Below are 24,496 nucleotides of genomic sequence, written 5' to 3'. Positions count from 1 at the left end.
GCAACGAGGCTGGGGAGAGGCCTTGAGCACAGCCCTACGAGGAGAGGCTGAGGGAGCTGGGATTGGTTAGCCTGGAGAAGAGGAGGCTCAGGGGTGACCTTATTGCTGTCTACAACTACCTGAGGGGTGGTTGTGGCCAGGAGGAGGTTGCTCTCTTCTCTCAGGTGGCCAGCACCAGAACAAGAGGACACAGCCTCAAGCTGTGCCAGGGGAGATTTAGGCTGGAGGTGAGGAGAAAGTTCTTCCCTGAGAGAGTCATTGGACACTGGAATGGGCTGCCCGGGGAGGTGGTGGAGTCGCCGTCCCTGGGGCTGTTCAAGGCAGGACTGGACGTGGCACTTGGTGCCATGGTCTGGCCTTGAGCTCTGTGGTAAAGGGTTGGACTTGATGATCTGTGAGGTCTCTTCCAACCTTGATGATACTGGGATACTGTGATACTGTATTTAGCATCCTGGTGCACTGATGCCAGCAGCAGGGACCGGGTGCCTGGCGGCCACCAGAGATCCAGTGGTCTCCAAGACACTGCTGGATGCTCAAAGACATAGCAGGCCAGGACACTGGGGTGCCTTGGCTCTCCCAAGAGGCTCCCAGAGCTGACTTGCTTCTTCCTCCTCATGTGGCTCTCCTTTGCATCCTTAACTGTCACCTGCAGCTCGGGTTTGGGGCAAGGAAAGGAAGGACTCTGCCCGTGTGGCTCAGCCTGGGAGAGGTTTGAGGGCAAGCCGCCTGGAGCAGAGTCGTCCCTTTAGCCCATGAAGGCCCCCCCCTGTCCTCCACACACAAGGAAGAGGCAAGCTTTGCTTTATTTCTTCTGTCACCAGGCTCACTTACATTTAGGTGGATTTCTTGTTTTCTTGGCACAGAGAAGAGACCACTCTTGTGAGAGACCCTCATTTCTCCAGGGGCTGCTTCTCCCTTTCCCTTTCCCTTTCCATTTTCCTTTCCCTTTCCCTTTTCCTTTCCTTTCCCTTCCCTCCCCTCTTCTTTTCCTTCCTCCTCCTTCTTCTTTTCCTTTCCTTTCCCCCTCCCTCTCATTTTCCTTTCCCCTTTCCTTTCTCCTTCCCTTCCCTTCTCTCCTCTTTTCCTTCCCTTCCCTTCCTCCCCCTTCTTCATTTCTTTTCCCCCTCCCTCTCCTTTTCTCTTTTTCTTTTTCTTTTTCTTTTTCTTTTTCTTTTTCTTTTTCTTTTTCTTTTTCTTTTTCTTTTTCTTTTTCTTTTTCTTTTTCTTTTTCTTTTTCTTTTTCTTTTTCTTTTTCTTTTTCTTTTTCTTTTTCTCTTTTTCTTTTTCTTTTTCTTTTTCTTTTTCTTTTTCTTTTTCTTTTTCTTTTTCTTTTTCTTTTTCTTTTTCTTTTTCTTTTTCTTTTTCTTTTTCTTTTTCTTTTTCTTTTTCTTTTTCTTTTTCTTTTCTTTTCCTTGCCCCCTCCCTCTCCTCTTCTTTTCCTTGCCCCCTCCCTCTCCTCTTCTTTTCCTTGCCCCCTCCCTCTCCTCTTCTTTTCCTTGCCCCCTCCCTCTCTTTTTCCTTGACCCCTCCCTCCCCTTTTCCTTTCTGTGATGCACGGTATCACAGGATGCTTTTGGCTTGCAAAGGTCTTCTAGTCCACCCCAACTAGATCAGGTTGCTTGGAGCCCTATCCAACCTCAACTGGAATGTTTCCAGGGATGAGGCTTCTGTCACTTCTCTGGGCAACCTGGGTCAGTGTTTCACCCCTCTCAGTGTAAACAAAATTCCCCCACTCAGTCTGAGTCTCCCCTCTTTCACCTTAAAACCTGCACCCCTTGTCCTGTTCCAACAGGCCCTACTAAAAAGCCTGTCCCCACCTTTCTTTTTGATGCATTCAAAGGCTGCAGTCAGGGATCCCTGGAGACAGGCATCCACCAGAGGGAAGCTTCTCTTCCCTACCCCTTTCCCTAAGGGAAGGCCCAGGGAGTGGGGGTGGGCAGCAGCTGACTTCCTTCTAATGCTTTCTTCCATGATGGGATTAAGCAGGACCTGCTCCTTTAAAAAGTGTCCCCTTCCCCATCATCCTCCCTCCTTCCAATTACAGCACTAATTTCAGTAATGGAGAATTAATGGAGTAATGGACTGCTGAAGCTGGCCTGAAGGAACTGTAGTGCTCAGCACAAATTGAGTAAATAAACCATATATTAGATTTCTAAACAATACTTTTAAGTCTAGTCCCCAGGGAAAGAAGAGTTGTCAAGACTTACTTAAGTCAACCCAGCAAGATGTATGCAAAAGATCCACCCATTCCTAGCCTGGCAAGTGGCACCAGTGAACCTCTCCCATACATCTCTGCTGCCCTAGCAGAGGCAGCTTTGTGTTGTTTCCTTCTCCCAATTCTCTTGCTTTGATTTATTTACCAGCAAGCAGCTTTTCTGCCTCCCTGTCTCCCTGTGTGCTGAGAGAGGATGACTTGCAATTGTAAGGAGAGACTTATGGAGCCACCTGAAGTGATGGATGAGAGCAATGCCCTAAACAGTTTTCAGTCTGGAGAAGTCCTGATGATGATTATATATATATATATCTATCTATATGTTTCCTCCCCCAGAAGCAGCAGCAGCCTCTGACAAGGTTTTAATGATTGGGTTTTGAAAAGGAGGCTTTGCACTACCTCAGCCAAACGACTGGAGATGAGTAATGAAGTATTGACTGCTCAGGTTTAGCCCCCTCCCTGCTGCCACGGGGGTGGCTAATTGTGATTTAGTTACCCACAGGCTGTGGCTGAGGTTTTCCTCAACCACAGGCGTGGGGAGAGCCAAAGGCAGGAGGTGATGAGGACTTGGAAGCAACACAAAAGCACAGAGCGGCCAAACAGTTTGAATGAGGGTAGGGAGGCTCTTCAGAGGGGCTTGGGTGGGCTGGATCCAGGGGGCAGCATTAATGGGATGAGTCTCAACAAGGCCAAATGCCAGCTCCTGCACTTGGGTCACAACAGCCCCAAGCAGTGCTACAGGCCTGGGGCAATGTGGCTGGAGAGCTGCTGGCAGAAAGGGAGCTGGGGATTATAACAGACAGGAGCTGAGGGTGAGCCCAGCAGTGTGCCCAGGCAGCTGAGGGTGAGCCCAGCAGTGTGCCCAGGCAGCTGAGTGTGTGCCCAGGCAGCTGAGTGTGAGCCCAGCAGTGTGCCCAGGCAGCTGAGAGTGTGCCCAGGCAGCTGAGTGTGTGCCCAGCAGTGTGCCCAGGCAGCTGTGTGCCCAGGCAGCTGAGTGTGAGCCCAGCAGTGTGCCCAAGTGGCCAAGAAGGCCAAGGGCAACCTGGCTTGGATTATAAATGCTGTGTCCAGCAGGAGCAGGGAGGGGATTGTCCCCTTGGACTCAGCTCTGGTGAGGCCACACCTTGAGTGTTGTGTTCAGTTCTGGGCACTGCAATACAGGAGAGATGTGGAGGTGCTGGAGGGGGTCCAGAGAAGGGCAACAAAGCTGGGGAAGAGCCTGGAGAATAAATCTGATGAGGAGAGACTGAGGGAGCTGGGGATGGGTAGTGTGAAACAGAGGAGGCTGAGGGGAGACCTCATTGCTGTGTAGAGGCTGCTGCTGGGCTCTGCTCACAGGTAACTGGAGACAGAAGAAGGGGGAATGGCCTCAAGCTGAGGCTGGGGAGGGTCAGACTGGACATTAGGAAAAGCTTTTTCACAGAAAGAGTGGTCAGGGACTGGAATGAGCTGCCCAGGGAGGTGCTGGACTCACCCACCCCTGGATGTGTTTAAGGGTGGTTTGGATGTGGTGTTTAGGGCTATGGTTTCAGGTGGATCTTGTAGAGTAGGGCTCTAAGTTGGACTTGGTGCTCCTGAGGGCTTTGCCAACCTGCCTGTTGCTGTGATTCTGTGACTCCTGCATGCCTCTCCTCAGGCAAAGACCCAGGGCAAAAGCCAGGCCCCAGCCCAACACCATGTCTACAGCAAAGCTTTGTCATCTTTAAAGGGGCAATCATGAGAAGCCATAATTCCTGCAGGGCAGCCACTTGTGGGTGTTCAACATCCCACAAGATCATTATTTACTTTCTGTGAGCTTCAGTGTGATCTGAGAACCAGCTTTTGAGCCTCTGTGGCAGGAAGAAGCTAGGGCTGTTTTTAGCTTGTTGTTTTTACTTCCTCTCAGATCTGATGAAGTCAAGAGAGCGAAGATCTGCTCAGTGAATAACCATAGAAACACAGAAGGGTTTAGGTTGGAAGGGAGCTCAAAGCTCAGCCAGTTCCAACCCCCTGCCATAGGCAGGGACACCTCCCACTAGAACAGGTCACTCAAGGCCTCATCCAGCCTGGTCCTGAACACCTCCAGGGAGGTTGTGGAGCACAGAAGATCCCATTCTGTGCTGCTGTCCTCCACAACCTCCCTGGGCAACCTGTGCCAGTGTCTCACCACCCTCACTGCAAACAACTTCTTCCTAACAGCCACTTTCAGTCTCCCCTCTGCCAGTTCAAACCCATTCCTCCTCATCCTGTCATCACCAGACCTTGTCAATAGTCCCTCCCCAGCCCTCCTGTAGCCCCCTTCAGATACTGAAAGGCCACTCCAAGATCTCCTGGAAGCCTTCTCTCCTCCAGGCTGCAGAGCCCCAAATCTCTCAGCCTGTCCTCACAGCAGAGCTGCTGCAGCCCTCTGAGCATCTTGGTGGCCTCCTCTGGACTGGCTCCAACAGTTCCATGTTCTTGTGTTGGGGGCTGCAGAACTGCACCCAGGACTGCAAGTGGGGTCTGAGGAGAACAGAGCCAAGGGGCAGAATCCCCTCCCTTGCCCTGCTGCCCACACTGCTCTTGCTGCAGCCCAGCACAGGGTTGTGTCTGGGCTGCACTCACACTGCAGGCTCCTCTTGAGCTTTTTCATCAGCCCAGACCCCCAGGTCCTTTTCCTCAGGGCTGCTCTCAGCCATTCCCCACCCAGCCTGGAGTTGTGCTTGGGATTAAGCTCACCCAGGTGCAGTGTCTCAGGCACAAAAACAGACAGGTCTCTGGGAATGAGTTCATCACTGACCATTCTGACCCAAGAGCTTGGAGGAGGTCCATGCACTATCTGAAATGCATGCAAGGCTCCCATTCTAAGGAATGGACTTTTAGAATCACAGAATGGTTTGATCTGCAAGGGATCTCTAAAAGTGATCCAGCCCAGCTCCCCTGCAGCGAGCAGGGATGTCTTCAACTAGATCAGATTGCCCAGACCTTGAATGTTTCCAGTGCCAGGGCTTCTACCACCTCTCTGGGCCACCTGTGACAGTGTTTCACCACCCTCAGGGTAAAAGATTTCTTCCTTCTCTCTGCTTTGAATCTGCTCTCTTTTAGTTTCAAGCCAATGTTGCCTTTGAACTCAGAGCTTCCTCTTTCCACAGCACGGATGCTCTTGAACTCCCTCAGCACCACCTCCCAAGAGGAGCAGCTCCTGGCTTATCCAGCTTGATGAAACAACCACACCTGCAAACTGCAGAGCCTCCTTTCACAGGGCCTCCAAACTTTGGTGAGTCTTTCTTGTGATCCTCTGGATTTCTTCTAGGGGAGTAGCTATTTCTGGCCAAACATTCAGATTTTGCAAGGTAGGAAAAGGATGGTAGAACACTGGAACAGGTTGCCCAGAGTAGGTGGTTGAGGCTCCATCCCTGGAGATATTCAAGGTGAGGTTCAGCAGGGCTCTGGACAGCCTGATCTAGTGGAGGTCCCTGCTGACTGCATGGGGGATTGGAACCCTGCACTTGGCCTTTTCTACACTTTGGCCACAACAACCCCAAGCAGCACTACAGGCTGGGGACAGAGTGGCTGAGAGCAGCCAGGCAGAAAGGGAACTGGGGGTGCTGGGAGAGAGGAGCTGAAGATGAGGCAGCAGTGCCCAGGTGGGCAGCAGAGCCAATGGCATCCTGGGCTGGCTCAGGAGCAGTGTGGGCAGCAGGGCAAGTGAGGTTCTTCTGCCCCTGTGCTCAGCACTGCTCAGGCCACCCCTTGAGTGCTGTGTCCAATTCTGGGCTCCTGAATTGCAGAGAGATGTTGAGGTGCTGGAAGGTGTTTGGAGAAGGGCAGCAAGGCTGGGGAGGGGCCTGGAGCAGAGCCCTGTGAGGAGAGGCTGAGGGAGCTGGGGGTGTGCAGCCTGCAGCAGAGGAGGCTCAGGGCAGAGCTCATTGCTGTCTGCAGCTGCCTGCAGGGAGGCTGTAGCCAGGTGGGGTTGGGCTCTGCTGCCAGGCAATCAGCAGTGCCTGCCAACAAAGGGACAGAGTCTGAAGCTGTGCCAGGGGAGGTCTAGGCTGGATTTTAGGAGGAAGTTGTTGTCAGAGACAGTGATTGGCATTGGAATGGGCTGCCCAGGGAGGTGTTGGAGTGGCTGTGGCTGGAGGTGTTGAGTCCAAGCCTGGCTGGGGCACTTAGTGCCATGGTCTGGTTGCTTGGCCAGGGCTGGGTGCTAGGTTGGGCTGGATGAGCTTGGAAGTTCCAAATCCCTTCTCTGCCTGAGCGAATGCAGTGCCTCACTCCAGAGGTTCCAGCCTACCCCAACAGGGTTGCTTACCTTTCTTATGACTCTCCTGGGGTAGCTTGGGACCTCTTGGGGCTGTTCAGCCTGGAGAAGAGGAGGCTCAGAGCAGACCTTATTGCTCTCTACAACTACCTGAAAGGCACTAAGTGCCTCATCCTCATCCTTCTTGCTCTCCTGCAGGCTAAGGAACCCCAGGCCCTTCAGAGGGGGGAGCAATCTGATAGCTCAGAGCTTATACAGGGCAGTTAAGCAGGGTAGTTTTTTCTGGAATCATTTTGACTGGAAAAGTTAATTAATATTCATTTAATCAGGTTGTTATCCTCAGATACTCAGGTTTCTGTGCACAAGGCTGAAGAGCTGGCAGCCTTTTGCCTTGCCTTTGCCAAGGGGCTAACCACCAAGCAGCAGGCTGCTATTTAAGCTCCCTAGCTTGGGATTTGGTTTTAGTTGTTGGGTTTTTTTTTTCACCACAAATTTTCATTTTCATCTGCTTTACAAAACTTCAGGATGAAGTTTCCATGGCAGTTGTCTGAGGCTGGGTGCATGGTGTTGGCTGAAAATTCCCATCAGATGGGCCTTGTTCCTCCTGAGCAGGGCTGAAAACTCTGTGCTGTGGGTGTTAGACCTATGCATGCACAGGGGTAGCTCTGAGACCTGCAGAGTTTGAAGTAGCAGCTTCAAATATGGGAGAAGACAACTCCAGGCAGCAGTTGTTCATGAGTTCATTATGATCAGGCTCCCTGCCTGGTGACTGTGGGGCAGGCTGTGGATGGAGTCTGCCTGGACTGCAGCAAAGCCCTTGACAGTGTGTGCTACGAGCAGCTCCTGGCACAGCTGGCAGCTGGTGGCTTGGGCAGATTCACTCTGATGTAGGTCCAGAACTGGCTGGAGGGCAGAGCCCAGAGAGTGGTGGTGAATGGAGCCACATCCAGCTGGCAGCTGACCCCAGTGCTGCCCCCCAGTGGATCCCCCAGGGACTGCTGGGCACAGTCCTGCTCAATAGCTTTGTTGATCACGGTATCACAGTATCATCAGGGTTGGAAGAGACCTCACAGATCATCAAGTCCAACCTTTTACCACGGAGCTCAAGGCCAGACCATGGCACCAAGTGCCACGTCCAGTCTTGCCTTGAGCAGCTCCAGGGACAGCGACTCCACCACCTCCCTGGGCAGCTCATTCCACTGTCCAATGATGATCTGCAGCAGGGAATTGAGTCCAGCATCAGTGATTTTGCAGATGACACCAAGCTAGGAGCAGCTGTGGAGCTGTTGGAGTGTAGGAGAGCCCTGCAGAGGGACCTGGTCAGGCTGGAAGGTGTCCAGAGAAGGGCAGCAAGGCTGGGGAGGGACCTGGAGCAGAGCCCTGTGAGGAGAGGCTGAGGGAGCTGGGGGTGTGCAGCCTGCAGCAGAGGAGGCTCAGGGAAGAGCTCATTGCTGGCTACAACTACCTGCAGGGAGGCTGTAGCCAGGTGGGGTTGGTCTCTGTTGCCAGGCACCCAGCAACAGAACGAGGGGACACAGTCTCAGGTTGTGCCTTATTCTAGTATTTTTCCTTGTTCTAGCAGCATTTTAGGGTGCCCCTAAGCTTGTGCCTGCCTCTGAACCTTGGTGTGGTATTTTTCCCTGTTCTAGCAGCATTTTGGGTGTGCATTTGTTTCTCCAAGATCAGGTAGTCCCCATGAAAGGAGGAGAGAGAAAAGTGAGCTGAAATGTGTTAAATGCGAGCCAGCATCTTCTCTGCTGTGTGAGTCTGAGTGATGGTCCCCAGCAGAGAGATACCTCCCAGGCTGTCAGCCTGGGGAAAGTCATGGTGCTGGCCAGCTCTGCCTGTGCTCCCCCTCTTTCTGTGGTCACAGACTCAGAGATTGATTTGAGGTGCAAGGGACCTTTAGAAGTCTTCCCATCCACTGCCCCTGCAGTCAGCAGGGATGTCTTCGATTCGATCAGGCTGCTCAGAGCCTTGCCCATTCTGACCTGGATTGTTTCCAGGGATGGGGCTTCTACCACCCCTCTGGGCAACCTGGGCCAGTGTTTCACCATCCTCAGCATAACAAAAAAGGTCTTCCTTCCTTCTAGTCTAAATCTCTGCCCTCTTTCAGTTGAGAGCCATCTCCCCTTCTCCTGCTGCAGCAGAGGGTGGGAACAAGATCGTCTCTATCTTTTTTTTTGTAGCCTCCCTTTTAAGTAGCAAAAGGCCACAGTAAGGTCTCCTGTGCATGGCTGGGCTGTGAAGACCAGGAAAAGCCGCTGGGTAGAGGTGACAAGAGCCAAGGAATTTGCTGAATGTGTTGGGCTTGATAGCAGCTGCCCCTGGGCAATCTCACTCCTCTGCCACCGGGCGGATGCGCTGAACATGTCCCAGACCTTCCTCCCAGCAGGAGAGATAAGCCCTGGAGCCCTCCATGAAGTGGGCTGCATGTGTCCCTTTCCCCACATGGTGTGAAATTGGCTCTTCTACCTAACCCTCATGGAATCAAACAATCAACCAGATTAGAAGTGACCTCCAAGCTCAGCCAGCACAACCTAGCACCCAGCCCTGCCCAACCAACCAGACCATGGCACTGAGTGCCCCAGCCAGGCTTGGCTTCAACACCTCCAGCCACAGCCACTCCACCACCTCCCTGGGCAGCCCATTCCAATGCCAATCACTCTCTCTGCCAACAACTTCCTCCTAACATCCAGCCTAGACCTGCCCTGGCACAACTTGAGATTGTGTCCCCTTGTTCTGTCACTAGGTGCCTGGCAGCAGAGCCCAAACCCACCTGGCTACAGCCTCCCTGCAGGTAGTTGTAGCCAGCAATGAGCTCTGCCCTGAGCCTCCTCTTCTGCAGGCTGCACACCCCCAGCTCCCTCAGCCTCTCCTCACAGGCCTCCTCCCCAGCCTTGCTGCCCTTCTCCAAACACCTTCCAGCACCTCAACATCTCTCTGCAATTGAGGAGCCCAGAACTGGACACAGCACTCAAGGGGTGGCCTGAGCAGTGCTGAGCACAGGGGCAGAAGAACCTCCCTTGTCCTGCTGCCCACACTGCTCCTGAGCCAGCCCAGGATGCCACTGGCTCTGCTGCCCACCTGGGCACTGCTGCCTCATCTTCAGCTCCTCTCTCCCAGCACCCCCAGCTCCCTCTCTGCCTATCTGCTCTCAGCCACTCTGGTCCCAGCCTATTGGGCTTGTTGTGTCCGGAGTGCAGAACCCTGCACTTAGCCCTGTTCAGTCTCATCCCCTTGGCCTCTGCCCACCCATCCAGCAGCTGGCAGGGCTTTGAGCCTTGGTTTTGGTTGTTGAAGACACTTCATTCAGCTTCTGTTGAGGCTTTGTTGAGCCTGCAGGTAGCAGAGACGTGTGGGGTCCTAATTCCTGGGCTCAGCTCCACTGCTGAGGTATGGTGCAGAAAAACTGGCTTGTGTTAAAGCAAAAGGAAAGCATTAAGGCTCACAAGCCCACAAAATGTGCAGTGCAGCTCTCCCCCCTCCCCCCACCCCCACCCCAGACAGCCACTTGGCGCTGGGCCACAGTAGGTGCAAACCTATGAGGGCGAAAGGCGATGCTGAAGAATGTGCTGGGAGGTATTTCCTCAGGTTTCCCCAAGCTGGCAGAACTGTGCTGGGACCACAGACTTGGCAGGCATCAAGGGAAGCTGTCTTCCTCTGCAGCTCTTCAGGGACCTTTGCCTGGCACTAGGCACTGTGGTAGGGAGCTGAGCTTCTGACAAGCAAACTTTGGATGGATGCGTGCGGCCCTGTGGAGGGCACTGTAAAGGTTCCCCAACTCAAGCAGGACATGGAAGTGTTGGAGCCAGTCCAGAGGAGGCCACCAAGGTGCTCAGAGGGCTGCAGCAGCTCTGCTGTGAGGACAGGCTGAGAGAGTTGGGGCTCTGCAGCCTGGAGAAGAGAAGGCTTTGAGGAGACCTTGGAGTGGCCTTGCAGTATCTGAAGGGGGCTCCAGGAGGGCTGGGAGGGACTATTGACAAGGTCTTGTGATGACAGGATGAGGAGGAATGGGTTTGAACTGGCAGAGAGGAGATTGAAAGTGGCTGTTAGGAAGAAGTTGTTTGCAGTGAGGGTGGTGAGACACTGGCACAGGTTGCCCAGGGAGGTTGGGGATGACAGCAGCACAGAAGGTGATTAAAGATCACCTTCTGTGCTGCTGTCATCCCCAACCTCCCTGGAGGTGTTCAGGACCAGGTTGGATGAGGCCTTGAGCAACCTGTTCTAGTGGGAGGTGTCCCTGCCTATGGTGAGAGGGTTTGAACTGGCTGAGCTTTGAGGTCCTTTCCAACCTAAACCATTCAATGATTCTATTAGAAGGTGTTAGGTGATAGGTTGGACTCGATGGTCTCAGAGGTCTTTTCCAACCTGGTTAATTCTGTCATCATCCTGTGATTTTAGGGGAGCCTGTTGCAACAGGACAAGGGGTGATGGTCCATCTGATCAAAGAGCAGATTCACACCTGAGAGAAGGAAGAGATTGTTTTTATTCTGAGGGTGGTAGAAACCCCATGGCAGCTGACAGGTCTCTGAGCCACTTGCTCTAGTTGAAGATGTCCCTGCTCAGTGCAGTGAGGTTGGACTAGATCATGTTGAACAGTCACAGAATCACAGAATCAGCCATGTTGGAAGAGACCTCCAGGATCATTGAGTCCAACTAACCCTTCTAATTAATTAACTAACCCATGGCACTAAGTGCCTCATCCAGCCTCCTCTTAAATACCTCCAGGGATGGGGACTCCACCTCCCTGGGCAGCTCATTCCAATGCCAATCACTCTTGCTTTGAAGAATTTCATTCTAATGTCCAGCCTGAACCTGTCCTGGCACAGCTTGAGGCTGTGTCCCCTTGTTCTGTCCCTGGATGCCTGGCAGAAGAGCCCAACCTCACCTGGCTGCAACCTCCAGGTAATTGGTGCAGTTTGAGGCTGTGTCCCTGTCCCTGGGTGCCTGGCAGAAGAGCCCAGCCCCACCTGGCTGCAACCTCCCTTCAGGTAGTTGGTGCAGTTTGAGGCTGTGTCCTCTTGTTCTGTCCCTGGGTGCCTGGCAGAAGACCCCAACCCCACCTGGCTGCAACCTCCCTTCAGTTGGTTGGTGCAGTTTGAGGCTGTGTCCTCTTGTTCTGTGCCTCTGCCACCTCAAACATTCAGAGAGTCAAATACTGTTGCATCCAGCTGCTCTTTTTGAAAACCCTCTGGGTCTCAAGCCCTGATTTTGCTCTGTGTGTCTGACCCTTTATTTCTCCAGGCTGCTGCTGAGCTGCCCACACTCCTGAGCACTGCCACAGAAGCAGGGAGACCTCCCATCCCTCAGGATCATATCCCTACCACGCCTCTCACTAGAAGAGCTAAACAAAGTAGGTACTTTTAAACCTCTTCTGCAAGACTTTTTTTGCTTCTCCATTGAGAATGCAACCCAAAATTGCTCTTGGAAGGCATTCTGCTGGTTGATGAAGTTGCCTTTTGTGGATATCTGTGAATCATGTTGGTGGACTTGAAGTGCTTTCTTGATTTATCCCCCTTCAGCATCACACAAGTACAAATGTCTGTGATTTATACAGCTATAGATGTTTTATTTTCCTGTTCTCAGGGGTCCATGTGTTAGTCACATGCTGAACAGAATTGAGGTGCTGTTGATCCTTGCACTCCTGGGGGTGGGGGGAAGGGGAAAGGCCAGAAATTAGCTGGAAAAGGTCAGGTACAGTTGGGAAGTAGGAGTGGAAAGGCTGGCAGGAAGGGGAGAAGATGTAGCTGGGGCAGAGGGAGCCCTCAAACAAAAGAGTCCTCAAACCACAACGTGTATTTGTCTTTGGTGCTGGCAGAGCTGTAGAGGCTCTGCAGGAAGCCCTGCACTGCTGGAGGGCTGCTTTCAGCTGAGACACTGGACCCAGGTCCTATTTTTTCTGGCTCTGTTGACTGTCCAGGAGGAAGTGAGAGATCCTATGACACTTTTTGGGAGAGAGGGACATGATCCCAGTGCTATGAATAAAGTTTCCTGTCTGGCAGTGAAACATGTTCAGCTCTGTGGATGGTATTAACAGGTGCCAGGCTCTACAGGCTGTCAGGAGAGCTGCTTTGATGGTGGAGCTGCAGGAATGTTTCCTTCTTCCTTTGCTTGGGGAATTAGTTCTTTCCTCTTTGGTTCTAACACAAGTTTGACCTAGAGCAGAGAACTAAGTAGGTCACCCAGACCTGCACTTGAAGAGTCATGATGGGAGTGTAATTTGGTACCAAAACCCCCCAAAGCCTGCAAATGTAGGCTGTCAACTGACAGCTCTTTCTAGGAAGGTAATCACAAAATGGCTTGGGTTGGAGGGCACTTCAGAGCTCATCCTCTCCAACCTCCCCACCATGGGCAGGGACACCTCTCAGCTAGACTCAGCTGCTCATCCAACCTGGCCTTCAACACCCTCCAGGGAGGAGGCAGCCACAAACTCCCTGGGCAGCCTGTTCCAGAGTCTCACCACCCTGCTACTGAAGAATTTCCTCCTAAGATCCAGTCTAAACCTACCCTCCCTCAGCTTCAAACCATTCCCTCTTGTCCTGTTACTAGACACCCTTAGGAAAAGTCCCTCTCCATGTAGGTCACCTAAACCTAAGAAATTCTCTGGTGCTCCAGGAGCAAAAGTCCTCTAAACCAGTAGAAATGAATACCCTGGAATCCAGTTATGCAGAGCTATCCTTGGAAGGAGCATCATGAGAAAGGGGTCTTTGCCTGTGCCAGTTGGTTTATTGATTACCTTTTAAAGCCTTTTGATTTCTGAAGTGAGGGTCAGCCCCTTGCTGTGTTCCCCTTTTTTGCTGTTAGCTGCAGGTGATCTCTGTTCACTGCTTGGGAGAGTCCAGCACAGAGCTACAAAGATGCTGAAGGGAATGAAACAGCTCTGATAGGAGCCAGCCCAGGATGCCATTGGCTCTGCTGCCCACCTGGGCACTGCTGCCTCATCTTCAGCTCCTCTCTCCCAACACCCCCAGCTCCCTCTCTGCCTGGCTGCTCTCAGCCTCTCTGCCCCCAGACTCTCTCCCCCTGCCCACCAAACCCCTTCTCAGCTGGGAGTTCCAAAGGCTGAGGTGGGTGCCTGCACACATGGTATTGCCTCTTAACAAATGGAGCCTTGCAGCCGTGGCAAGAGAGCCTGATGGAGGAATGCAGGGGCTCACATCTCAGGAGGGGGAGAGATCAGTATGAAGATGTCACACTGCTCCTGTCGAACTGAAAGAATTAGTTGCTCTCCATGCCCAATGGCTGCCCCCAAGGTAGTAGGGATTATACCTTATCTTTCCAGGCTGAGCTCCACTGGGGCTGCTCTCTAGGTCCCCGAGGCAGAGATAATCTAATTAGCAATACAAAGGCCAGGTCGATTTGACAAAATAAAGGAGGTGTGGGGGGGAGGAGCTGGACAAGAGAGGCTGTGTGGAGCTGGATGTCAGTGAGCAACAGGCTCTGGTGCAGAGGAGGAGAGGAAGGTGCTGGAGCACATCAGTTTCGCTCCACAGCCACTGGAAGTGCAGAGCCAGCAGGCCACGGCCAGGCTGCCTGCAAGAGGGCAGGTGCTTAGAGCCTCCATGGGCACTCCTCCATCCCACTCTTGGAAAGGGTGGAATGAGGTGGTGCTGGGCTGAGCAGAAAAGAGGTGCTTTGACTCCAGATTGGAGGGCTGGAACACCTCTCCTGTTAGGAGAGAGTTGGAGCTGTTCTGTCTGGAGAGGAGCTCCAAGCTGACCTTCTTGTGGCCTGCCAGTATCTGAAGGGGGCTACAAGAAAGCTGGGGAGGGACTTTGTAGGCTGTGAGGTAGTGATAGGACTGGGGGGAATGGAACAAGGCTGTAAATGGGTAGATTCAGACCTCCCCTAACACACCTTGGGGCTGTGTCCCCTTGTTCTGTTGCTGGGTGCCTGGCAGCAGAGCCCAACCCCACCTGGCTACACTCTCCCTTCAGGTAGTTGTAGCCAGCAATGAGATCAGGTTGCCCAGAGCCCTGTTGAGCCTCACCTTGAATATCTCCAGGGATACTTTTAATTAGCCTCTAATCATTAGATTCAAGAAGCACTTTACAACCAACCAACCAACCCCAACACAAAGAAGCACACAAAGCAAACTCACCCAGAAGAAGGGATTGCAGCAAACTGCCTTTTCCTCTTGCCTAAGATGCAGAGTCCAATTTTACCATCCCTTTGATTGTTTTTTCCTAGCTAAACTGTCCTTGGATCTGAAAAGAGATCAGGATTGGACTCTGGTCACAACACAACAACTTACCCTACTTTTCCTACCTCCTGGATCTCCCCCCATTCATTCACTTCAGGACCTGAGTTCTTTGGTGGTCTTGTGTTTTGACATCTGCTTACTCTTATCTCTAATCAGTTTTGCTGATAGACATTTCCCCTGAGTGGGGAGACATAGCCCTAATAGATTTCTTTTTTCCCTTCAAAACCCAACTGCTACTTAGTAGTCAGGAAATTATCTTTGTGGCCTGCCAGGGTGAGAGACACTGCTCCTAACATTCCCATGCAGACAGCTCTGTCTCACTCAGTTTTATCTGATTTGCTCTATTCTGCTCTTTATGCTCTTGTAATGTAATGGCATAATGACTGCAATAGATTTCTGTTAAACCTGCAATTAAGCAGAGTGAGCAAATATCCCAAGACACCCAACCAGCAGGGGAAAGGCACTGTGAGGAACTGTTACATCACACAGCCCTTTACTACAGCTTGCAGCCAGAGTCACACTCTCTGCCAGGCCAAGCAGCTCAGCTTGGAATGGGCAGCTTAAGGTGAGGAGGAGAGGTTGTAGTCATTTGTTGTTTGATGCAAAAGTCTTCAGGGTGGGGGAAGAATAAAGCATCACACAGGGATCATAGAGACATCCAGGATGAAATAAAGCATCACACAGGGATCATAGAGACATCCAGGTTGGGTGAAATAAAGCATCACACAGGGATCATAGAGACATCCAGGATGAAATAAAGCATCACACAGGAATCATAGAGACATCCAGGGTGAAATAAAGCATCACACAGGAATCATAGAGACATCCAGGATGAAATAAAGCATCACACAGGAATCATAGAGACATCCAGGATGAAATAAAGCATCACACAGGAATCATAGAGACATCCAGGGTGAAATAAAGCATCACACAGGGATCATAGAGACATCCAAGTTGGGTGAAATAAAGCATCACACAGGGATCATAGAGACATCCAGGTTGGGTGAAATAAAGCATCACACAGGGATCATAGAGACACCCAGGATGAAATAAAGCATCACACAGGGATCATAGAGACATCCAGGGTGAAATAAAGCATCACACAGCAATCATAGAGACATCCAGCTTGGGTGCAATAAAGCATCACACAGGGATCATAGAGACATCCAGGGTGAAATAAAGCATCACACAGGAATCATAGAGACATCCAGGATGAAATAAAGCATCACACAGGAATCATAGAGACATCCAGGGTGAAATAAAGCATCACACAGGGATCATAGAGACATCCAGGATGAAATAAAGCATCACACAGGAATCATAGAGACATCCAGGATGAAATAAAGCATCACACAAGGATCATAGAGACATCCAGGTTGGGTGAAATAAAGCATCACACAGGAATCATAGAGACATCCAGGTTGGGTGAAATAAAGCATCACACAGGGATCATAGAGACATCCAGGTTGGGTGAAATAAAGCATCACACAGGGATCATAGAGACATCCAGGTTGGGTGAAATAAAGCATCACACAGGGATCATAGAGACATCCAGGATGAAATAAAACATCACACAGGGATCATAGAGACATCCAGGTTGGGTGAAATAAAGCATCACACAGGAATCACAGCAACATGCAGGTCACCAAAGCCCCTCAGGAGCACCAAGTCCAACCTAGAACCCTACTCTACAAGATTCACCTTAAACCATAGCCCCAAGCACCACATCCAAACCACCCTTAAACACAGCCAGGGTGGGTGACTCCAGCACCTCCCTGGGCAGCTCATTCCAGTCCCTGACCACTCTGTCCAGGAAAAACTTTTTCCTGATATCCAATCTAAACCTCCCCAGCCTCAGCTTGAGGCCATTCCCCCTTCTTCTGTCTCCAGTTAGCTGTGAGCAGAGCCCAGCAGCAGCCTCTGCACAGAGACCCTTCAGGTAGCTGCAGGCAGCAATGAGGTCTGCCCTCAGCCTCCTCTTCCTCAAAACACATCAAAGTGGAAGGGTTCTGTGTGGAGAATGGAATTCTTTGCCCACAGCCCATGCTTGTTAGAATGTTGCTGGCTTGCTCTGATGCTTGTGCAAAAGGTGGTTGTGGTCTTTGATCCCATTCTGTGCTTCAGTCACCCACAACCTCCCTGGATGTGTTCAGGACCAGGCTGGATGAGTCCTTGAGTGACCTGTTCTATGTCTCTGCCTATGGCGAGAGGGTCGGAACAGGATGAACTTTGAGGTCCATTCCAACCTAAACCATTCCATGATTCTATGGTATATTGGCAGAGAAAATCCCTGACAAACTTCTTGTTGTGATTCCAATCAAGCATAAAAACAAGTAAGAACTCCAGAGATATGAGGTCCTGGGTGATTTGGGTTGGAACTTTCCATCCGAGTGGGACGGTGAAGGGAATGTCTGAATCTGGACTTTTAAATGGTAGTCTTTAAAATCAGGAAGGGGAAAAAAAGAAGAAAGAAGAAAATTTCCTGGGTCTATCAAATGTAATTTTTATTGAATTTCCTTCTGCTGGTTTGTTTTTCTTCCATTTCAGTGAAAACAAAGAGCACACACTTGCAAAAACACATCTGAGTCCAGCCGGTCAGTGCAGGAAATTCCTGCAGCTCTGGTGAAAACTGGGGCTGGAGGAGGGGGGGGTGAATGTAGGGGGATGGAACTGGGGGCACAGACTCAGCACCTCTGCTGAAGGATGAGCTGTAGCCCAGAGCCAAGAGCCACCTGAGCACTTTGGGCTCTGCCCTGCCCTCCGTGAGCGCACAGGCAGGTCAGGCTGCCTGCTGTCGAGTGCTCAGAAGCCCTGTGCTGGGGAGTGGAAAGCTCTGGCAAGCCTATGCAAGGAGTAAGCTGGAGTTGGGGCTTCCTAACAGCTCTGGGAAGCTGGGAGTCCCAGTGCCACGGGATGACTGGCTTGGACTTGTTTCTCTAGCATCCTGCAGGTCTAAAAGCCTTGTCCAAGCTGGCAGAGCTATCGCCTGCCACTGAGTGGAAGGATGAGGAGGACCCATCCAGCATGCTCAGCCTAACTTAGAACTGCTCCTTTCCCCAGCACGGCCCTAAGCCTTGCTACTTAGCGTTTGTAAGCACGTGTGATGGGAGTCAATGCATGAAAGCCGAGGCAGCAGAGCTCCCTGCTAGACAGTCAGGCTTCCAGGGCTCCTGTCTCTCTGCCTTATCTGCAGCCTTAGCCGAGCGCAGTCTCCGAAGTTCTGCTGTCTCTCTGCTCTTGTGGGCAGGGAAATAACATCAGATCTGCTCCCTGGGAAAAGGCCATGCAGAGCCCCAAAATGTGAGGCCAGTGTTCTTGTCACTCCTTGCAGAGCAGTGATCTCATCCTCGCTGCCTCCAAGTGTTCTATCTCCAGTGTAGGAGAGGGAGGCAGCAAGGGACAAGGGCAGAGGGAGAGGGAAGCTGTGAAAAGAAAGATCCCATTGTTAGAATGCTCTTCTATGTGGGAATCCTTGCCAGGACAACAAGGTTGGGTCTGCTGACATGAACTCAAGGGTCAGTGGGGAGCTGTGCAAAAATGCCTGACCTCCTTGTGCTCGTGATTCTTGGGGGAGGAAAAATAGTAACTGCCAGATGTGAGTGAGCCTTCTCCCAGCCATCCAGGCCTCTACACCTACCACTTCATTCAGCCTGAAGGTCCCTCTCACCCCCTTAGCATGGCTGAGCAGCTGCAGTGTTTGCCTTGGAGGGAGAGCTGCATCAGAATCCTGGAGCCAGCCACCAAAGCACTTCAGGTGTGCTCCTGTTGAATTGAAACTGAAGTAAACTTCAGGAACACAGTCAGAAAGAACAGGACAAATCCAAAATCCCTTAAAATAAGACTGGGAATGAACTGTAGAAGTCTAAGCCTGTGGTGTACCTCTTGCATGGACTGTTTGGACTCTCAGAATCATTTTATGATCAGGTTACCCTTTTATGATCAGGCTCCCTGCCTGGTGACCGTGGGGCAGGCTGTGGATGGAGTCTGCCTGGACTGCAGCAAATCCTTGGACACTGTCTGCCACAGGCAGCTCCTGGCACAGCTGGCAGCTGGTGGCTTGGGCACATTCACTCTGATATGAGTCCAGAACTGGCTGGAGGGCTGGGCCCAGAGAGTGATGGTGAATGGAGCCACATCCAGCTGGCAGCTGGCACTGGTGGTGTGCACCAGGGAGCAGTGCTGGGCTCCTCAGTGCAAAAGAGATGTTGAGGTGCTGGAAGGTGTTGAGAGAAGGGCAGCAAGGCTGGGGAGGGGCCTGGAGCACAGCCCTGTGAGGAGAGGCTGAGGGAGCTGGGGGTGTGCAGCCTGCAGCAGAGGAGGCTCAGGGCAGAGCTCATTGCTGGCTGCAGCTACCTGAAGGGAGGCTGTAGCCAGGTGGGGTTGGGCTCTGCTGCCAGGCAAGCAGCACCAGAACAAGGGGACACAGCCTCAAGATGTGCCAGGGGAGGTCTAGGCTGGATGTTAGGAGGAAGTTGTTGTCAGAGTGATTGGCATTGGAATGGGCTGCCCAGGGAGGTGGCAGTCAACCAGACCATGGCACTAAGTGCCCCAGCCAGGCTTGGCTTCAACACCTCCAGCCACAGAGACTCCACCACCTCCCTGGGCAGCCCATTCCAATGCCAATCACTCTCTCTGACAACAACTTCCTCATAACATCTATCCTATACCTCCCCTGGCACAGCTTGAGACTGTCCCCTTGTTCTGTTGCTGACTGCCTGGCAGCAGAGCCCAACCCCACCTGGCTACAGCCTCCCTTCAGGCACAACCTTCATCCTTGGCCATTGCCAGCCCTTTAGAGGAAAAAAAAAATATATATAAAAGCAAATAAAGATGATAGGGGGGGAAATATATGTGAACTAGTTTGATTTGGTGATTTTTGTTTGGTTTTTGCCTCTTTTCCTTACACAAATGGAGAGTTTCATCTTTGCTGCTGCTAGTACTAAGAGAGAAGCCGATGAAAGCCACAGTAGATTTGCTTCATCGGCCAACATAATCCATCATTCAAAAGATAAGTTGCAAACAGTGGTCCTAATCTTATAAGATTAACCATAACCTCTGCCTCTCCTCCCCCTCCAGAATCCCAGCCACTCTGAAAAAGAATCCTGTCTCCTCCTTCAGTGATAAGTGATTTCCTCATCGACGTGATCTATCCAGCAGAGAAATGGATATCCCTTTTTACAAGCTGTGACAAGTTTTGGTATGGAAGATTCCCATTACAAAAGGCTTTGATTGATTTGAGAAATGGCCTAAGTGATTTAGCAAGAATAAATTCTCCTCAATGTTCATGCAGGGTACTGCTTCTAAGTGGCTTAATGCCCCTCCTAGTAAGGATGTGTAATGGTTGGGAAAGTGCCTTCTAGTAAAAAATGCTACAGCCTTATATCATTTTTATACCCCTCAGCTTGGCAAATACTCTTGGGCTTTTGCTCTCCCTCTGGGGAGGGTTTGTCCATCTGACCTGAAAGACTTTGGTCTTCCTTAATGAATCCAGGTGAAAGCAGGTGGTGGTGGTCTGCAGTAAACCTGGACCTGATGCTGCCACAAGGGCTGGCCAACTGCAGGCTGTTCTGAGTGGAAGCTGTGTGTGCTTCTGACTGCCTGTACCAGACCTCGACATGGCCCTGGCAGGGGCTGGCCAGCTGCAGGCTGTTCTAGGTGGAAGCTGTGTGTGCTTCTGACTGCCTGTACCAAACCTTGACAAGGCCCTGGCAGGGGCTGGGCAGCTGCAGGCTGTTCTAGGTGGAAGCTGTGTGTGGTTCTGACTACCTGTACCAAACCTTGACATGGCCCTGGCAGGGGCTGGCCAGCTGCAGGCTGTTCTAGGTGGAAGCTGTGTGTGGTTCTGACTACCTGTACCAAACCTTGACATGGCCCTGGCAGGGGCTGGGCAGCTGCAGGCTCTTCTAGGTGGAAGCTGTGTGTGGTTCTGACTGCCTGCACCAAATCTGGACCTGATGCTGGCAAGGGCTGGCCAGCTGCAGGCTCTTCTAGGTGGAAGCTGTGTGTGCTTCTGTCTGCCTGCACCAAATCTGGACCTGGTGCTGGCAAGGGCTGGGCAGCTACAGGCTGTTCTAAGTGGAATCTGTGCATAGTTCTGACTGCCTGCTCCAAATCTTGACCACAGGCTTGGACCAGCAGCAGTCTAGAATCACTTCTCATAATTGCAGCCATTTGAGTGGAGACTTCAGCCTCCATGGGAGTAAATTGTCAGGAGTTTGGAAATGTGAGACACAATCAACTAGAAAAGCAAAAGCCTTTGGTTTTGGTTTTATTTTTGGCCTTCCTATTCCACAATCTCAATGTTTAAGTAGCTCTGTCCTTCCAATTACACCCAAAGCCAGCCCCTGCAATCAAAACACAGAATGTCCCAGTGTGGATTTGCAAAGTGGTTTATTATTTCTAAGGCAAGCAGGCTTAGCCCTAACTGGATGTGCCAGAGGCTGAAGGAGCTGCCTGGAAATGGCAAAGCATTTCAAATGAATCTTTTTACATTAGCAGCAATCTCATTTCTTGCAGCTTGATGTTTGCAAGAGAGGGGTTTTTTTTTGCCCCAAAGCTGAGCTGGACCCACTGTGTGAAGGAGGAGTGTTTCATTAATTTTTATAAGAGTTATAAGAAGCACATGTCTGAAAGCTTTGCTTTTTTGGACCAGAGCAAAGTCTGTTTTGGAGGTATTTATTTAGAGAATGGGCCACATGAAAAGCAAACTTCATCTGGAAAAATATACCAAGACCAAGCAAGGGTTACCACAAAGGTTTAAAATACATATATATAGAGAGAGAGATGTAGATATGGTATGGAGTGAAAAGAAACAGGAGAAGTTTAAACCCTGAAGTGAGAGGATGTGAGTCTTGTTTTGGTTTTGTTTTAACAGCTCCAAGTGAGGACATTTCCACCCCTGCAACAAAGCACAGTGGGCTCTGACTCCACCACCTCCCTGGGCAGCCCATTCCAGTCATAGAATCAAGCAGGTTGGAAGAGAGCTCCAAGCTCAGCCAGCACAACCTAGCACCCAGCCCTGGCCAATCAACCAGACCATGGCACTAAGTGCCCCAGCCAGGCTTGGCTTCAACACCTCCAGCCACAGCCACTCCACCACCTCCCTGGGCAGCCCATTCCAATGCCAATCACTCTCTCTACCAACAACTTCCTCCTAACATCCAACCTAGACCTCCCCTGGCACAGCTTGAGGCTGTGTCCCCTTGTTCTGGTGCTGGAGAAGAGGAGGCTCAGGGGTGACCTCATTGCTGTCTACAACCACCTGAAGGGAGGCTGTGGCCAGGTGGGGTTGGTCTGGTTGATTGAATAGAGCTGGATGCTAGGTTAGTCTGGATGAGCCTGGAGGTCTCTTCCAACCTGGCTGATTCTATGATTCTATGGTTGCCTGGCAGAAGAGCCCAACCCCACCTGGCTACAGCCTCCCTTCAGGTAGCTGTAGGCAGCAATGAGGAATCATGAAATAAACTGTCCTGCAGTTGGCCAGAATTGAGACTTCTCACTTGGGAAAGCAGAAAGGTGAGAAGCATTGGGAAGTTTAGACTAGATAGTAGGAAAGCTCTTTTTCTTTCCCAGCAAGAGTGGTCAGACACTGGAATGAGCTGCCCAGAGAGGTGCTGGAGTCACTAACCCTGGGTGTGTTTAGAAGTCTTTTGGATGTGGTGCTTGGGGCTATGGTTTAGGGTGCACCTTGTAGAGTAGGGATATTGCTTGGACTTGGTGATCCTGAGGGGCTTTGCCAACCTGAATGTTTCTGTGATCCCCTGATTTTGGCATTGGTGTTCTGCTCAGTTTAGGTTCAGGTTGTGTTTTGCTGATGTAGTATGCAAGATATAACATCTAAAATAACCTGGGAGTGCTGGTGGGCACCGAGCTCTGCATGGGCAGCAATGTGCCCTGCTGGCCAAGAAGGCCAATGGGGTCCTGGAGGGCATTCAGAGGTGTCCAGCAGATCGAAGGAGGTTCTCCTTCCCCTCTACTCTGCCCTGGTGAGGTCCCACACAGAATACTGGATCCAGTTCTGGGCTCCCCAGTTCAGGAGGGACAGGGATTTACTGGATGAGTCCAAGGGAGGGCTGCAAGGATGCTGAAGGGACTGCAGCACTGCCTGATGAGGAAAGGGTGAGGGTCCTGGAGTGTTTAGGTCTGCTGAAGACTTAGAGGAGATCTAAAAAATGCTTGTAACTATCTGAGGGGTGGGGGACTACAGGCTCTGCTCACTGCTCCCTGGGACAGGACAAGGAGCAAGGGATGGAAACTGCAGCACAGGAGGTTCCACCTCAGCATGAGGAAAACCTTCTTTGCTGTAAGGGTCCCAGAGCCCTGGCACAGGCTGCCCAGACAGGTTGTGGAGCCTCCTTCTCTGGAGCCTTTGCATCCCTGTCTGGATGTGTTCCTGTGTGGCCTAATGAAACTAATGATTGGGCTTGGTGATCTTGAAGGTCTTTTCCAATCTAAGAAACTCTCTGATCTTGTGATTCTGTGACCTGTGCTGGATTCTCTGGTCTTGCTCTGGCAAGGGGTTTGAAGTCAATGATCTGTGGAGGTCCCTTCCAACCCCTAACATCCTGTGATCCTATCATGCAGCAATCATCAGACTGCCCACAAACAGCACTGTTCTGTCAATACCAAAACAAGAGCTGACCCAAACCCATCAGACCTCTTCCAACCTGCTTAATTGTATGGTTCTATGATGATTCAAATGGTGAAATCTCTGAAGTTTGGGCAAGGAAAAAAAATGGCATTTTTATGAAAGAAAAAAACAACCCAAACCCCCCACCCCCCTCCCCAAACTTTCCAGCATCCTACCAGCTCAAATTACCACCAGAAGCACTGAAAAAGAAATGCTTACAGCTAATAAATAACCTGCAGCAGCACATCCCCCGAGCAGAACGAAACCCAACAGCTCCTGCAGCCTCCCCTTGGCCAAAAGGAGAAGCTTGAAGCAATGCTCAAAGTGTAATTTGTTTTTACAGGTTTGTCAGAGCTTAGCAACTGTAAGCCTTGGCCTTAGCAGGAGTTTGAATTACCCTCTCAGCTAATTGAGACAAGGTTTTGCTGTGTATGAAAGACATATGGGTTGTTTTTTGGGGGGGGGGGTGGGGGGAGGTGGTGTTTCTTTCTGCTCTGCTGTGACTGAAGAGCTGTTGTTTCTGCAGGCAATTTATTTTGGAGGCTGCTTTCTTAACCTAAGGTTTTCAGCAAGGTTTTTACATCAGGTATTGTTTATTTTAGTGGTTGGGTTTTTTTTCCCTCCTCCTCCTGGGAAAGCACAAATGATTAAAATGGTTTTTTTTCCCCCTTTCCTGTGAATACAGGCAGAAAGCAACCTGATGAAAATCAACAAGAGCAAGTGGGGAGTACTGCATCAAGGGAGGAGTAACCCCAGCTTAAGAGCTGACCTGCTGGAAAGCAAGGACCTGGGAATCTTTGGTGGATAATAGGATGATCATGAGCCAGCAATATGCCTTTGTGGCCAGTGGTGTACTGGGAATGCAGCAAGAATCATGGAGTTACAGAATTAAGGTGAGGGCAAAAGTGGTGAGTGTTGGACCTGTTGTGTCCATGGGCTTTGGATCTCCTACAGAGCCTGTGCCTTTTAGCCTTGCAAACCATTAAGCTGAAGCCAAAAGGCAAACAAAGTGGTGAGTGTTGGACCTGTTGTGTCCATGGGCTTTGGATCTCCTACAGAGCCTGTACCTTTTAGCCTTGCAAACCATTAAGCTGAAGCCAAAAGGCAAACAAAGTGGTGAGTGTTGGACCTGTTGTGTCTAAGATCTATTGGATCTACTACTGATCCTCAGCCAATTAGCCTTGAAAATGATTAAGGTGAGGCCAGAAGGCAAACAAACTGCTGAGAGTT

General features: G+C 51.1%; 1 long non-coding RNA gene across 2 annotated transcripts in view; it reads left to right on the top strand.

Annotated features, from left to right (window-relative positions):
• LOC135189430 (uncharacterized) overlaps nt 1-24,153 on the top strand; it is a 79,780-nt gene extending 55,627 nt beyond the window's left edge. Inside the window, exons 2-5 of one of the 2 annotated variants that reach the window (XR_010308075.1) lie at nt 5,323-5,447; nt 11,679-11,787; nt 19,714-19,834; nt 23,952-24,153. This is a non-coding gene — a long non-coding RNA (uncharacterized LOC135189430). Of the gene's footprint in view, nt 1-5,322; nt 5,448-11,678; nt 11,788-19,713; nt 19,921-23,951 lie in introns of those variants that run through there. The other variant, XR_010308074.1, reaches the window with a different exon arrangement.
• Nucleotides 24,154-24,496: the final 343 nt, after the last annotated feature.

Source organism: Pogoniulus pusillus, chromosome 32 (genome assembly GCF_015220805.1).
Source record: "Pogoniulus pusillus isolate bPogPus1 chromosome 32, bPogPus1.pri, whole genome shotgun sequence".
NCBI classification, from domain to species: Eukaryota; Metazoa; Chordata; class Aves; order Piciformes; family Lybiidae; genus Pogoniulus; species Pogoniulus pusillus.
This window is presented reverse-complemented; position numbering and strand designations above follow the sequence as displayed.